The sequence below is a fragment of the Globicephala melas genome, chromosome 17, assembly GCF_963455315.2.
Source record: "Globicephala melas chromosome 17, mGloMel1.2, whole genome shotgun sequence".
Taxonomy (NCBI): Eukaryota; Metazoa; Chordata; class Mammalia; order Artiodactyla; family Delphinidae; genus Globicephala; species Globicephala melas.
The window spans coordinates 37,544,820-37,560,161 of NC_083330.1; the positions used below are offsets into that span (position 1 = coordinate 37,544,820).

General features: G+C 37.8%; 1 pseudogene; it reads right to left on the reverse strand.

Annotated features, from left to right (window-relative positions):
• Window positions 1-365: 365 nt before the first annotated feature.
• Window positions 366-15,342, reverse strand: part of LOC115856560 (brain acid soluble protein 1-like) — a 32,972-nt pseudogene continuing 17,995 nt past the window's right edge.

Consider the following 15,342-nt stretch of genomic DNA (forward strand, 5'->3'; position numbering starts at 1 on the left):
GCATCACTCCCAATCCCCTTGCAGAAGACAAGACATTCAGATCTTAGTGGCGGAGTGCATGTAACAGCAGTTCAGGTACAAAAGATGTACTGTACTTTCAGACATTGATCTTTAAAATCCAGGACTGATTGGTAGAGTTGACTGAAAGTATATTAGGTATTTACCCACAAAAATACTATTTGGATTCTCCCAACACCCTCCCTCCCTTGAAAGGACCACATGCTTGTTCTTGGGCAATACATACCATTATTTCCAATTTGAAACAAGTTAGTATAGGAGAGAGACAGAGAGACAAAAAGACAGAGAAGGAGTCAGAGAGACAGGTTGTTGTTAAGCGGTATTCTTCGTTCCATTGGTTGTCCTTCTTACTCTTTCACTGCTAAGGTTTGATCAGAATTAGCTGCTGGGGTCTCGGCAGATTTGACCTCGTCTGTGGGGGCTGCAGGGGCTTGGCCTTGGGCATGGAACTGAGTGCTTCCGTGGCTGCCAGGATCTCCATGGAGGATGGGGCAGCCTCAGTGTTGCCGGGTTTTGAGTCTTAAGATGGGGCCCCGTCACTTTTTGTCTCCTGCGCGGCAGGAGCTGCAGGAGCCTGAGGCTTTGCGGGTTCCTCTCCCTTCTTGCTCTTGTCATCCTTGGTGGGGCCAAGGGCTCCGCAGCCTAGGTCTCCAAAGTTTTAGGGGCGTTGCCACCTGCAGCTGGCCGGAGGCAGCCGCCGGCTCCTGCTCAGCATCCTTTGGGGGTCCCGGCTTCCACTCAGCTCCCTCCGTCTGCTCCGTCTCTGCCTTCAGAGTGTCTTCCTTGGCTGCCTCTTTGTCTTTCTCACCTTCCTTGTCTTCAGGCTTGTTGGCAGCATCCTAGGCATCCTTCTCCAGCTTCTCCTCCTTGTCCTCCTTCACCTCTGGGGTCTCTGCAACACCCTGGGTCTCATTGTCCTTCGGGGTTTCCCCCTCTTCTGTCCCAGCTCCTTTGGCCTTCTTGTCTTTGTCCTTAGCCCTCTCATCATTCACATTGTACCCCTTCTTCTTACTCAGCTTGTCTCCCAACTTGGAGTTCGGGTCTGGGTGCCTGTGCTGCCCTGGGTCGCTGGCGGAGGCTCTCTCCCCGGCTCTATGGTGGAGACTGCAGCTAGGAGTGAGTTGGAGTGCTGCCGCAGCCGTGGTCTCCACAGACACTACTGCCGCCCACACTTGCAATCCTAATGATTGTTTAATACAAAAAAGCTAATTAAACTATACCAGTATCAAAATAGATAAAACACATAACTAGAGACAAAGAGGGAAACATAAGAAAGGGTCAACCATTTTAATCCTTTCTTAATTTGTGTTTACCTAATATCACAATCTTAAAATATAGAAATAAAATATAGAACTACAAGGAGAAATAGAAAAGCCAATAATCATAGTGGAAAACACAATCACAATTTTCTCAGTAAATGATAGAAGTAGAGAAAAGATCAGTAAACATTTGGAAGATCTGAACAGCATGATTAATAGACTTAATCGACTTAAACTAATTAATAGACTTAAACTAATTGACTTGTAGAAAACAGTACCCAACAACTGCAGAATACCCATTCTTTTCACACACACACTATGCATTGTTAAAAATTGACTATATGCTAAGTCATCAAGAAAACTCAACAAATTTCAAAGGATTTTAATGATCAAAATATGTTCTATAACTACAAATCTATTAAACTTAAAATCACTAACAAAAAAACGTAGAAAATCTCCATATATATATGAATTAATAAGTATACTTATTATTTGACTAACTTATGATAATCAAAATATTGTGGAATGCAGCTAGGCCCATTCTCAGAGGGAAAGGCAGGGTATTCATTACAAAAGAAGAAAAGATGAAATCAAAAAGCTAAACATCTGTCTCATGAAGTTAGCAATAGAACAGTGAAATAAACCTAAATAAAAGAAAAGAAACTGAAAGGTAAGAATAGAAACTGATATAATAGAAGACACACATAAAATAGACAGTATTGACAAGAACAAAAGTTGTTTCATTATAAGAAGCAATGCATTTGAGAAACCTCTCCAAGACACAGATCAAGAAAAAAAGAGAAAAGCCACAAATAATCAATTTAAGTTAGAAATGGAGAACGTCAGAAGATATTTTAAAAAATGACAAGACAATATTGTGAAAAAGATCTTAAGAAGATATTGTTGAAACTATAACAAAATGCTCACCAGTCCTTTTCAAAGTGGTACTGGCAATCCTTGTTAATGTAACAAGACAAGAAAATTAAATGAAAGGTACATAGATTGGGAAGAAAGACATAAAACTGTCTTTGTTCACAAATGACATGATTGTCTATGTAGAAAATCTCAAAAAATCAAAAAAAAAAACCTTCTGCAACTTATAAGCAATTACAGCAAGGTTGCAGGATACAACATTAATATACAAAGTCAATTGCTTTCCTATAAACCAACAATGAACAAGTGGAATTTAAAATTAAAAACACAATATCCTTTATATCAGCACCCCCAAAAATGAAATACTTAGGTATAAATCTAACAAAATATGTTCAAGATTTATACAAGGAAAACTACAAAACTCTAATGAACAAAATCAAAGAACCAAAGTAAATGGAGAGATATTTCATGTTCATTGATAGGAGAACTCAATGGTATCAAAATGTCAGTTCTTCACAACTTAATCTACAGATTCAAGGCAAGCTCATTCAAAATCCCAGCAAGTTATTTTATGGTTATTGACAAACTGATTCTAAAGTTTATAGGAAGAGGCAAAATACCCAGAACAACCAACATGATATTGAAGAATAAAGTTGGAAGACTGATGCTACCCAACCTCAAGACATTATAAAGCTGTAGTAATGAAGACAGTGAGGTACTGACAAAAATAATGTACAAATGGATCAATGGAACAGAATAGAGAGCCTAGAAATACACCCCCATAAATATAGTCAACTGATCTTTGACTAAGGAGAAAAGATAATACAATGGAGCAAAGATAATCTGTTTAAGAAATAAATAGTGCTGGAACAACCAGAGATTCACATGCAAAAAAACAAACAAAGAAAAAAAGAATCTAGACACAGACCTCTCTTTCCAAAACTTAACTCTAAATGTATCATAGGTCAAAATGTAAAATGCAAACTATGAAACTCCTAGAAAATAGCATAAGAGAAAACCTAGATGACCTTGACTATGGTGATGCCTTTTTTGATGTAACACCAAATGCATGATCCATGAAAGAAATAGTTGACATGCTGCGCTTTACTAAAATTAAAAACTTCTTCTCTGCAAAAGGCAATTCAAAAGAATTGGAAGACAAGCCAAAGATTGGGAGAAAATATTTGCAAAAAATAGAACTGACAAAGGATGGTTGACCAAATATTTTGTTAATGAAAATGTACAAAGAACTCTTAAAACTCAACAATAAGAAAACAACCAGGTTAAAAAATGGGCCAAAGACCTTAACAAACACCTCACCAAAGAAGATATTTAGATAGCAAATAAATATATGAAAAGATGTTCCATATCATATGCCATCAGGGAAATGCAAATTAAGACAAAAATGAAATACTACTACAAATCTTTTGAATGGCCCAAATCTGAAACACTGACAACACCAAACACTGGCAAGGATTTGGAGCAAGAGGAACACACATTTGTTGCTTGTAGGAACACAAAATGGTACAGCCACTTTGGAAGACAGTTTAGCAGTTTCTTACAAAAGTAAACATACTCGTACCACACAATCCAGCAGGCATGCTCCTTGGTATTTATCCAATGGAGTGGAAAACTTATGTCCTCACAAAAAAACCTACACATGGATGTTTATAGCAGCTTTATTCATAATTGTCAAAACTTGGAAGCAACCAAGATGTCCTTTGGTAGGTGAATGGATAAACTGTGGTGCATCCAGACAGTGGAATATTATTCAGTGCTGAAAATAAATGAGCTGTTAAGCCATGAAAAGAAATGAGGAAAACTTAAATTCATATTACTAAATGAAAGAGGCAAATCTGAAAAGACTACATACCGTATGATTCCAACTATATGACATTCTGGAAAAGGTAAAACCATAGAGACTATAAAAAGATCAGTGGTTGCCAAGGGGTGAGGGCTGGGGGAGGAATGAATAGGAAGAGTACAGCATATTTTTAGGGCAGTGGAAATACTCTCTATGATACTATAACAATGAATATATATCATTATACATTTGTCCAAACCCATACAGAGTATACAAAAAGTGAACCCTAAAGTAAACTATAGACTTGGATGATTATGATGCGTCAATGTAGGTTCATCCTTGGTAATAGATGTACCATTCTGGTGAGTGATAATGGAAAAGACTATGCATGTGTGGAGGCAGGGGGTATATCAAAAATATCTATACCTTCCTCTACATTTTGTTATGAAACTAAAAATGCTCTAAAAAATAAATTATTTAAATATATATAGTGAAATGCACAAATCCTAAAAAAATTCAAAGAAATAGGAAAGTAAAAATAGTCCTATAATTATTAAATTTGTTAAATCAGTAAATAAAAATCTTCCTACCAAGAAAATTCCAGATCCAAGTTTTATTGGTGAAGAAATAACTACAAATCTATACAAGCCCCTTAGAGAATATAAAAATAGCTCATTTTTATGAGACTAGCATGATCTTGATGCCAAAACCTGATAAAACCATTATAAGAAAGGAGAATTATGGACCAATCTCATTCATGAGCATAGGATTCCAGTAATACAAGACTCAGTATTACAAATATATTGGTTCTCCATTGGATTTTCTATAGAGTCAAAGAAATCATATTTAAAACCCCAACATTTTTTTCTGAGGAAACTAATGATCCATTTCTAAAATTATATGGAAATGCAAGTAGCTAAAAATATGCAAACTCTCTTCAAGATAGACAAGATGAGAGAAGTTGCTCCACTAGATAGCAAGATTTATTATAAAGCTACTATAATTAAGAAATATGATATTGGTGACAGTTTGACAAATAGACCAATGGAATAAAAAAGAAAGTCCAGAAATAGATCCATAAATATACAGTCACTTGATTTATGACAACATAACAATGCAATCAGAGGTAAAAGGATAGCCTTTTAAGTAAATGGTGCTGAGTCAGTTGGATATCCTTGTGGGAAAAAGGAAACTTGACTCGTACCTCCTGCCAAGCAAAATATCAATTCCCAGAAGATAAAGGCAAACAGTAACACTTTAGGATATAAGAGAATATCTTCATTACATTGAACTAAGGAAATATTTTTTAAGCAACACACATGCCACAAAGAAAGAAAAATCACCATAAAGAGAAAGTCTTTGAATTGGACTACACTAAAACTAGGAACATTTTTCACCAAGAGATAACATTAAGAAAGTGAAAAGGCAAACCATAGATTGGAAGAAAATGTTTGTTTTATATCCATAAAACCAACAACAGGCAAGAATGTATAAAATACTCTGAGAGCTCTTACTGTCCAAAAGAAAAATGGGCAAGAAACCATAACAGGCACTTCACAAAGAGAATATCTATGTAAGGAAACATACTCAACTTCATTAGTAATCGAGAAAATATGAGTTAAAACCCCAGTGATATGCCACTATGCAATTATCAGAATGTTTAAAAGAAAGAATGATGTTATGGAGTATTTGCAAGAATGTAGAGCAATGGGAATTCTTATACATGCTGTTATGAATATAAATTTGGAAAACAGTTTCTCATTATATGCTAAAGTTGAACTTAAATAGAGCCCATCATCCAACCACCCTATTCCCAGATCATATACCCAGTAGTAGTGTATGCAGAGCAGCACTATTCAAATTAGCCAAATTTGCAAAGAACCCAAAGTTCACCAACAGAATGGATAAATAATTTGTGGTGCATCCATTCAACAGAATAATACACACCAATAAAATTGATCTATCTACAGCTACATGAAACAACATGGACAACCTCACAAATACAATGAGCAGAGAAGCAAGACACAAAAATTGCACACTTTGTGTCTTAGCCTGTTTAGGCTACTATAACAGAATACTCTAGACTGAGTGGCTTAAACAAAAAACATTTATTTCTCACAGTTCTGGAGGCCAGGAAGTCCAAGATTAAGTTGCTAGTTGCTAGCGCATTCAGAGTTTGAGTCTCCTCTTCCTGGTCCACAGATGGCTGTCTTCTCACTGTGTCCTCAAATGGAAGAAGAGGTGAAGGAGATGTCTGCCTCTTTTAAAAGGGCACTAATCCCATTCACAGTGGCTCCACTCTCATGACCTAATCACCCCTCATTGGACCTGCCTCCTACACCATCACTTTGGGGATTAAGTTTCAACATATGAATTTGGGGGGGACACAAACATTATCTATAGTGCTATATAAATCAACTATATAGAGTTCAAAAGCAAGAAAAACTAAATTATAGTATTAAGATTAAAGAAGTGGAGGAGGGAAACAGGCAAGAAGTGGAATGGACTAGGAAGGGGCTATCTGAGGTGATGGCAAACTGTCTTTCTTGACCTCAACTGTGGTTACACAGGCTTTCCACTGGTGATGATTCACTGAGGGGCACATATGTTTCTGTGCCCTTTTCTTAAGTGTGATAACTTCACATAAAATGCAGTTGAAGTTTGTAATAATATCTTTAAGTTTTTATTTATAGGAATTTTATTCTCAGATATCATGCATAAGAATATTAAAAATTAGGTTCAAACATTATGAAAGCAGAAAACTGAAAACAGCTTAAATACCCATCAGTAGGTGACAGGTTCAATAAATTATAACACATCCAGGAACACTGTGGACACTTTAAAAAGAATGGTACTGATATGGGACAATCTTCCACATAGATTTAAGCAAACAACAAGCAAGAGACATAGAACCATGTGCAGAGTATGCTATCATTATATTTGTGTGTAAAACTGAGGTGGAGGATACATGTATGTGTGTTTTATATGCATATAATGTTTCTGGAAGAACAGGTGAAAAATAAAACCCCATAACAGTGGTTGTCTCTGAAGTGGGGAATTGGAACACCAGAGGTCATGGATGAGAAGGAAACTTTCTTTTCACTGTACCTGTGGGCATCATGTGAACGTAATCACAAATATGTTACCTTTCAAAATAATATATAAAAAGGTGAGATATATTTTTTAATAAACTGAAATAATTTTGAGAGCTCAGTTCCCAATTATTGTTGCATTTGGATATTTGCATAGATTAAAATGCACTTTCTTTGGGAAACTGACACAGCGTGGAATAGAGGCTGGGAACAAGTGTCCATGAGGGGAAACAAGGGAGGCTGAAAGACAGGGGTCAAGCAGAGACCTGTCTGAGAAGCCAGGTCACATGGAGAAGGTCCCCTGTCTGAACAGGGCTTGCAGCAGGGATGAGCCAGGCAAGGCCAGAGAAATAGCCAAGATGCTCAGGTCAGGGAAACTAGACAATAGCAAACGCATGAGAGGCAAAGGGCCTACAGAAGGGAGACTTCCCAGGGCGGGAAAATGCCTGTGACCTTCGCTGCTTGTTCTCAGGAGCCTGACATTGCTGGCAGAGTGAAACGAGCCAAGAAAAAGAAGAAATCATGCTCTCACCTACTTATTTGTATTGATCCAAAATATGACCAGCCCCAGAATGAAGTCTTTGTCTCCTCCACAGTACCTGTTTATAGTGCTGTGCACACAATGGTCTTAATGGTCTTTGTACTTTCCTAAAGTACAAAAATGTAAACTTTCCTCCCAGTGGCTTAGCAGGTTTCTAGACCATCAGCCTGGCAGTGACCCTGAGCCACTGACTGATGGGCAAAAGGGTACATAAAAGATACCAGCCTTTGATTACCTTTGCCTTATGCCCCTGAACTGATCATTCCACACTTTTTCTGTTAAACAGATTCATCCTGTTAACAACCATCGTATCAACTTTTCACCCTTAAAATTTGTTGAAGGGATGTAGGTTTTGAAGAATACATTCCGGGGTATCAGATGCCATACTAAGTGCTCTGTTACATCGGTCTCCAGAACCCTACAGACTCTCACGAGGGCAGAAAAGCATGTAAGGGAAGAAAACTGAACAGAGGTATAGTGCCAAGGCCACAGTATGAAGGAAATCCATTTTCCAAGTCATATTCTAGCCAACAGGGTCCTTTTGCCATTTAACACATCTATACCTTCTGTATTGTGATGCCAAGTTTATTCTCAGTGCAGATTTCTGTAAATCACATCCAAAATATGATTTGGAAAAAAATGCACCTTCTTATGAGCCCACTGCGTACTTGAAAGACCCAGTGCACAAATCATTTGCACCTGTACCATTTCCATCCAGTTCTAAGCTAATTTTAAAAAGGCTCTGAAAGCCTGCCAAGAGCACATGTGCACAGAAGATAAAATGTAATAGCAATTAATCCAATCATCTCTGATTTAACGTTAATTTAACCCAGTGGATTATGCCTTGTTTTGTGTGCAACTGTGTTGATCCTGCTACATTTCAGAGAGCCCCCAAATCAATCAAGTCACAATCCCTAATTGCAGTCAAAATGGGGAATTCCACTCAGCAGGGCCCTTCTCTAGAGTATCTATTCCTCCCAAGGAAGAAAGGGAAGTCAAAGAAAGAGGCGTCTCTAATAGCAGGCTGCTAACATCGCAGCTGATGGTGTCAGAACTAGCAAGGAAGAGTGGCCTCCTGTTTGCTGGCATATTCAGTTGCACTGCGGCTTCTTGCCAGAATGAACAGGAAAGGGCCAGCAGAGAAAAGCCAATGGAAGCACAGTTGCTGTTTAAACTAGAAACAAACAACAACACAACAAATTCTGGAGGTGCAATGCTTTCCTTTCCCTTTATTTGCACTATAGATTGAATAACTACAGCAGTTAAAGCCCTGAATTAGGAAGGCTGTAATTGAAAACTAATACCATGCTACCCACTGGGTCTGATTTAACTGCGTTAGAATGTAGGTCTGCATTCTTGGAACCAAGGCTGATTGTGAGAACATTTATATTATCATGTGCAAGGAACAGAGGAAGTTTCAAGTTGCTAATTCCTCCTGTTTGGATTTTATTGAGAACTGAAATAACAAAAAGTGTTACCTGGGCTCAGGGGCAGCCCAGAAGTTCAATTGTAGTTCAGCCTTAGTTAAGGATTACTTAATAGATACTTCACATAAAGTGCTACCATGTTCTTTTTCATAATTTTTCTCTCCCCTCCTCCTTTCCTTTGCAGCTGAGAATAATTAACTGTTCTTTTGTGAGTGTCATTTGTTCTCAAGGAATTAAATGCCACCTTATTTCCCAGAACAAGAATTCAACTGTCATAATTATAGCTTCATTTCAGAAGCAAAAAAAAAAAAAAAAAAAATCATAATTTATTATAGATTGTTCAGCATGTGAGATAGGTTTAAATGTCATTGGAAGTAAATTGTGGCATGTCATGAAGGGGTTTTAGCCACCACTGTAATTGATTTATAATTTCACATTTAAAATGAACAACATTCAGCCATTGTTCTTATATTATATAACTCTGACAGCAATCCCTTGAGAATGAGGCATTCAACTTGGTCAATACACAATAATAATAATAACAATAATAATAATAACAATAACAATGATATGCCAGTTTTAAAGATAAGCAATGAAATTAGCATAAGCACTGAGAACATATGTGTTAAAAATGGGAGCTCAATCTCTATAATAAAAGGTAAAAATCTATTTCAGAAGAAATGCATTTGAATATCAGCATTGAACTCCATTATATTAAATGACTCTCAGGGGTTTTAATGAAACTCATAAAATTAAGAACCATCAGAATTAAGGTTTAAACTATTTTCTACCCAGAGTTATAAGGAAAGATACAATAATTGAAGTAGGTGGAGATGAATTTTTCCACATCTAATTTCAAGCAGATTAAGAATCAATTCCACTTTGAACAGTAATTTACTAGGTTTGCAGCGTGGTCCTAGTCTCCTGGGATTACACGGTGACCATAGGTGGTATGGGGGAGGGACTACATAAATACCTGATTAGACTATTAAGTGCCAGCAGATCTGTTTTGTGCCAGATGAAGTGAGTCCCGTGATGGTTCTCATAGCTCAACATCACATCAATGGATTTGTGCCCCTTGAATGTGAATGTAGAAAGAAATCCAAACTCACACAATGACAGGAACAAACCGTGCTGTGGAGGCCAAACCATGAGTCACACTTTAGAAGCAAAATCAGAATATTCCCCAATCTATAGCCTTTTGAAACACCTTATTTTTCCCTTCTGGGAAAGCCAGTACTTTATTCTTTGTTTTCAAAAAGTCAACTTTATAGTTTGGACACAGAAAACCTTTTGAAAGGCAACGTATGGTAGGCTGAATAATGGTACTTCAAAGATGTTGGTGTCCTAGTTCCCAGAACCTGGGAATGCCACCTTATATAGCAAAGGGAGGGACTTGGCAGATGTGATTAAATGTAAACGTTTTGCAGTAGGAAGATATCCTGGATTATCAGGGTGGATCCTAAATGTAATCACAATGCCTTTATAAGAGGGAGGTTGAGGAAGTTTTGACCACAGTAGAAGAGAAGACGATGTGATCACAGGAGCAGAGATTAGAGAGATGTCACAAGCCAAGGAATGTTAACAGCCTCTCAAAGTGGAAGCCTTGGAGCCTTGAGAAGGACCAAGCCTGCTGACACCTTGATTTTAGCCCTGGAAGACTCATTTCAGACTTCTGATCTCTAGAATGATAGGAGAATAAATTAGTGTTGTTTTAACACTAAGTTTATGGTAATTTGTTACACTGATAACAGAAAATTAAAACACAGGGAAAGAGTCTGATTTACTAAAAAGTGTGTCCAAAGATCAAGTTACCTCCATATTGAGAACTAACCCAGCAGCTGAGCTCCACTCTGGCTCTGAGTTGAGGCTTCCAGTTTAATCATGACCTAGACGCCTCCTCTGTTGCCACTTAAGCAGTTCCTGTAGTTGTCTTTCTGGGGGACAATGATCCAAAACTCTGACAACATTGTCAATTTAAGAAAGGAGTGATATTTAGCTTGATTTAAAAGAGTCCCTTTTGGGAGAATTAAATGAATATAGTGCTCTAAAATGAGCTGTGACATTATTTATGCCTTATAAAAGAGAAATTACATTTCTTTGAAAACACTAACATATCACAAGATTTCCAAAATATATAGCTTGTGATTTTTCCAAACAGCATTCTGTTGACCTGGTAAATGATTGCTCTAGACTTGCCACTTACCATTCAATAAATGCTTGCAGTACATCAAGGATTTACAATGTAAATTCTTGACCCAGTTTTTGATATAACTATTTATTCAGTCTGCCATAACGAGAGGAAGAAAAAATAAGACACTTCTAATCAACTATTGGGATGACACATAAAACGGTTTTATCTGGGTTCACTGGACAGTAATTTCCTATTGCAAATACAACGGGAGAATATTCATTCCACTTTCTTTGATCCCCCACCAGGGGACACCTTCTAAGTGTTTTTGTAACAGTTTCCATCTCTCTCCCCACCCTACCACTGGATATGGGCCAGCTACCACTGGACCTAAGTTATTAAAAATCTAGGCAAACTTAGCCACAGGGAAAAGAATGAACACTCAGTCTAGCAACATTGATTTCACTGAAAGGTGAGCCTCATGGTCATTTTTCTAGCATCATTTCACATTCATTCATTTATTCATTAACTCAACAAATATCTACATTGTACCTACTCTGTGTGATGTCACCAAGGGAACTAAATAGGTGAAGCAGAGAAATCCTATCCAGTGAATACATAACTATATTAGGTAATGACTTTCATTTATTGAGTACTTCCTATATGTCAGGGATGGTGATAGATCACTTCACATAACTTTGCCAATATGTTATGTTATTATTCCTATTCTCTATTTACAATGAAGTAGTTAAGACTCAGGGGATAAGAAATTCAGCCAAGTTTTGAGAAGAGGTTCAGTGGTAGACCCTCAAATTCTGTTCTAATTATACAAAGCCTGTGTCCTAACCTCCTTGACAAGATAAAGCAAATTAATTTCCAAAAGAAAAATATAAAGGGCATGATGTGTGGGTGTTGATTACATTCCCTAGGTGATCTGGGAAGACTTTGTGAGAGAAGTAGTACTTAATCTTCATTGTGAAGACTGAGAAGGAATTGAACATATGCTGATGGGACAAAGTCATTCCAGGCAGAGTGAACCATCAGAGCAAAGACACTAAGGTGGGAAATCACGGAACACACAAAGGGAAAGGGAGTAACTCATTGTAACTGGACGTGGGGGGCAGCACAAGTAGCCAGGAATAAAGCTAGAAATGTTGTTGGCTTGGTGCCAGATCACAGAGGGCCTTAAGTACAAGCTATGGAATTTGCTATGGAGGAAATAATGGAGAACTAGTGTCAAGCAATTGGTCAAGACTAGTTGGGGAAATGGGACATACCTCTGTCAATGATGTAGAATACTGTTGCAAGCAACAGATTAACATATTCAAATTAATGTTAATCATTAAATATTTAATGGAAAAAATAAGAAGGGCTTTTAAGTAATTAGTATCACACAAAGTGAAACATAACTGCTGATAAAAGAGAGTGGTATTCCAAATAAATTTTCATTATTTCTGAAGCATACCACTTCTGCTCTTTATTTCAAAAAAACAAGTAATGTGCTTTGGCAACGTTTGAGGCTTGTAAGGGGGAGAACACAAAAACTCCTGCCCTCCAAGAGTCTACACTCCAGTGGGAGAGTGTGATAAACTGCATTACTATTCATAATTTTTGGTGGCCCTCCCTCCCATGGGAGTATAATACATCTCCACTTAGGATTTGCTTTAGCTAAGGAAATACAGGCAGAGGCAGTGTTTCCAGGCAGAAGAATTCAAGCCAGATGTGATCTCACTTACATGTGGAATCTAACAACAAACAAATTGATACAGTGAACAAATTGGTGGTTTTCAGAGGCAGGGGGTGGAGAGGGTGGTAAAAAGTACAAAATTCCAGTTAAAAAATAAATAAGCCCTGGTGACGTAATGTATAACATGATGACTGTAGATAATAAGACTGTATTGTATATTTGAAAGTTGCTAATAGAGAAAATCTTAAAAGTTCTCATCACAAGAAAAAAATTTGTATTTTTTATATGTGGTGATGGTTATTAATTAGACTAATTGTAGTGATCATTTCATAATATTATACATATATCAAATCATTATGTTGTTTGCCTAAAACTAATGTAATGTTATATGTCAATTATATTTCAATTGTTTAAAAAACCAGATGTGTACTTTGCCATGATTTCCCTTTTTCCTCTGCCATGAGCCCAATAATATCCCAGACAGAAATAGGGCTTGTTCTCCATTAGCCTGGGTCCTGACAAGGAGAAGAGCCATGACAAATCATGACGGAAATGTAACACAAGCACATTGTCAACCTTTGTCATTGTAAGCCAGAAAGATGTTGAGGTTGTTTGTTACACAGTATAACTTAATGTAAGCTGACTGCTACAACAAACTGAGAGCATACGTAACCACAATATAAGGTCAGGTCTATAAGAGAAATATGGGATTTCAAAGGAGGAAGAGATCATTTATTTCTAGGTCACATTATCATGAGCCCAGCCAAAAAATGTTCACTTTTTCTTCCAGTGGCTTTTTGTTTTATTTTGCTTGGCTTTGCTTTAGATTTAACACGAGTAAAACAAAGACCTGACAACTAACTAATCAGCTAACCTCAGCAGACCAACAATCATTCCCTCATTCTCTCCCTTACACTTGACCTTCAGTCCCTACACACTTCAAAGTCTGTCATCAACAGCCAACCAAAGTGCCACCAGGCAGTGAATGAGCCCCTAATTCCCTCAACACACACTCATTAAGCATCTATTATGCATAGGTTCCATGAGCACCAGAGAATCAGAGATGGAAGAAAAGAGTACCTGAAGGTGCTCAACAGCTGGCGAAAGCTCAGACAAGAGTCACTCAATCACAATAGACTTATCTGGGTGCTCTGGGCTACCACAGAGTAATGGAGCATGAGAGAAAGATGTCTAGGGGGACCTGGCCTTGGGAGAGTAGAGGAGTGGTATCAGGACACACTTCCTGGAAGAAGTGAAACCTGAATCAGTGTTGAAGGAAGGAAAGGGGTTAATCAGACAAAGGGAAGTAAGGAACTATCATTTGCAAAAGCACAGAGCAGTGGGGCAGCTAGGCTTGGAAGAGCTGCCATGTTTGGACAGAAGGTATGAGATATGAGAGTGGAGGAACAGAGAAGGGTAAGATCAAGAAAGGCCTTATAAGCCACACTAAAAGTTTGGATTTTATCCTAAAGGCAATCTGATGCAATTGAAAGCTTTCAAGCTGCAGCATGGCATGATCAGATTTGCATTTTAGAAAGATTTCCTTGTCAGCTCCAGGAAGGAGGGGTTTGAGATGGGGCTGGAAGATTTTGGATCAGAGAAGCTAGTTAGAAAACTCTTGCCATAAACCCAGGTGGGAAATTGTGAGAATCTGAACTGACGTAGAGCCTGTTTCCTACTCTGAAATATGAAAGAAATAAAGCTTCTCAAACACATTTAAGAAGAAAATTAGCTCATAGTTAGTGAACTGCAAAGCCAGCAAGGAAGCACCAAAGCTTTTCTGATTCCACTCTGCCTCACTGAAGAGCTCTGAATTTTTTGCATTTATATTGTCTCTTTTGTAATTAAGTTCCATGCCCACAACTTGATTAGTTAAAAAATTACTCTCCCACACTTTTCCTCTTCCTAGACGCCCTCCTCCATTCACACAGGCATGTAAATATGTTCCTAACAAGTGTGCTCATTCATTCATTCATTTATTTATCCCACAACTGTTTATTGAGTACCCATTATGTAGCAGGCACTTGCTAGATGAAGTGTACCTAAAAAAACACAAAACAAAGTCCTTGCCTCCTGGAAGTGTCAGCCTACTGGAGAAACACATGATAAATATAAAAACAAATAAATAATTATAAAATGCAAATCCCTATGAATAAACAGCAGCAGAACACTGAATGCTAGAATGGCAGGTATGCACGTGTACTCATAGCAATGTCCTAAAAGGCTTACCCAAGAAGTCAATCAGTTGAGATGGGAGCACTAATATGTTTACATTTAATTTACATCAATATCATTTTAGAAAAGAAGGATTGGTACATCTAAGCTGGTGCTATTACTCCAAAATACTAACATTTAAAATACAAGGTCACATTTTCCTAGCTAGCAAGGCCCACAATTGCAGGGGCAGGGAGTGAGGGGTTGGGAAATGTGGCTTCCATCTCCGGGCTCACTGAGTTTGTAATGCTCAGGGCATCTCTGGGAGGCACTCACTGGAGCATTTCAGTATTGAT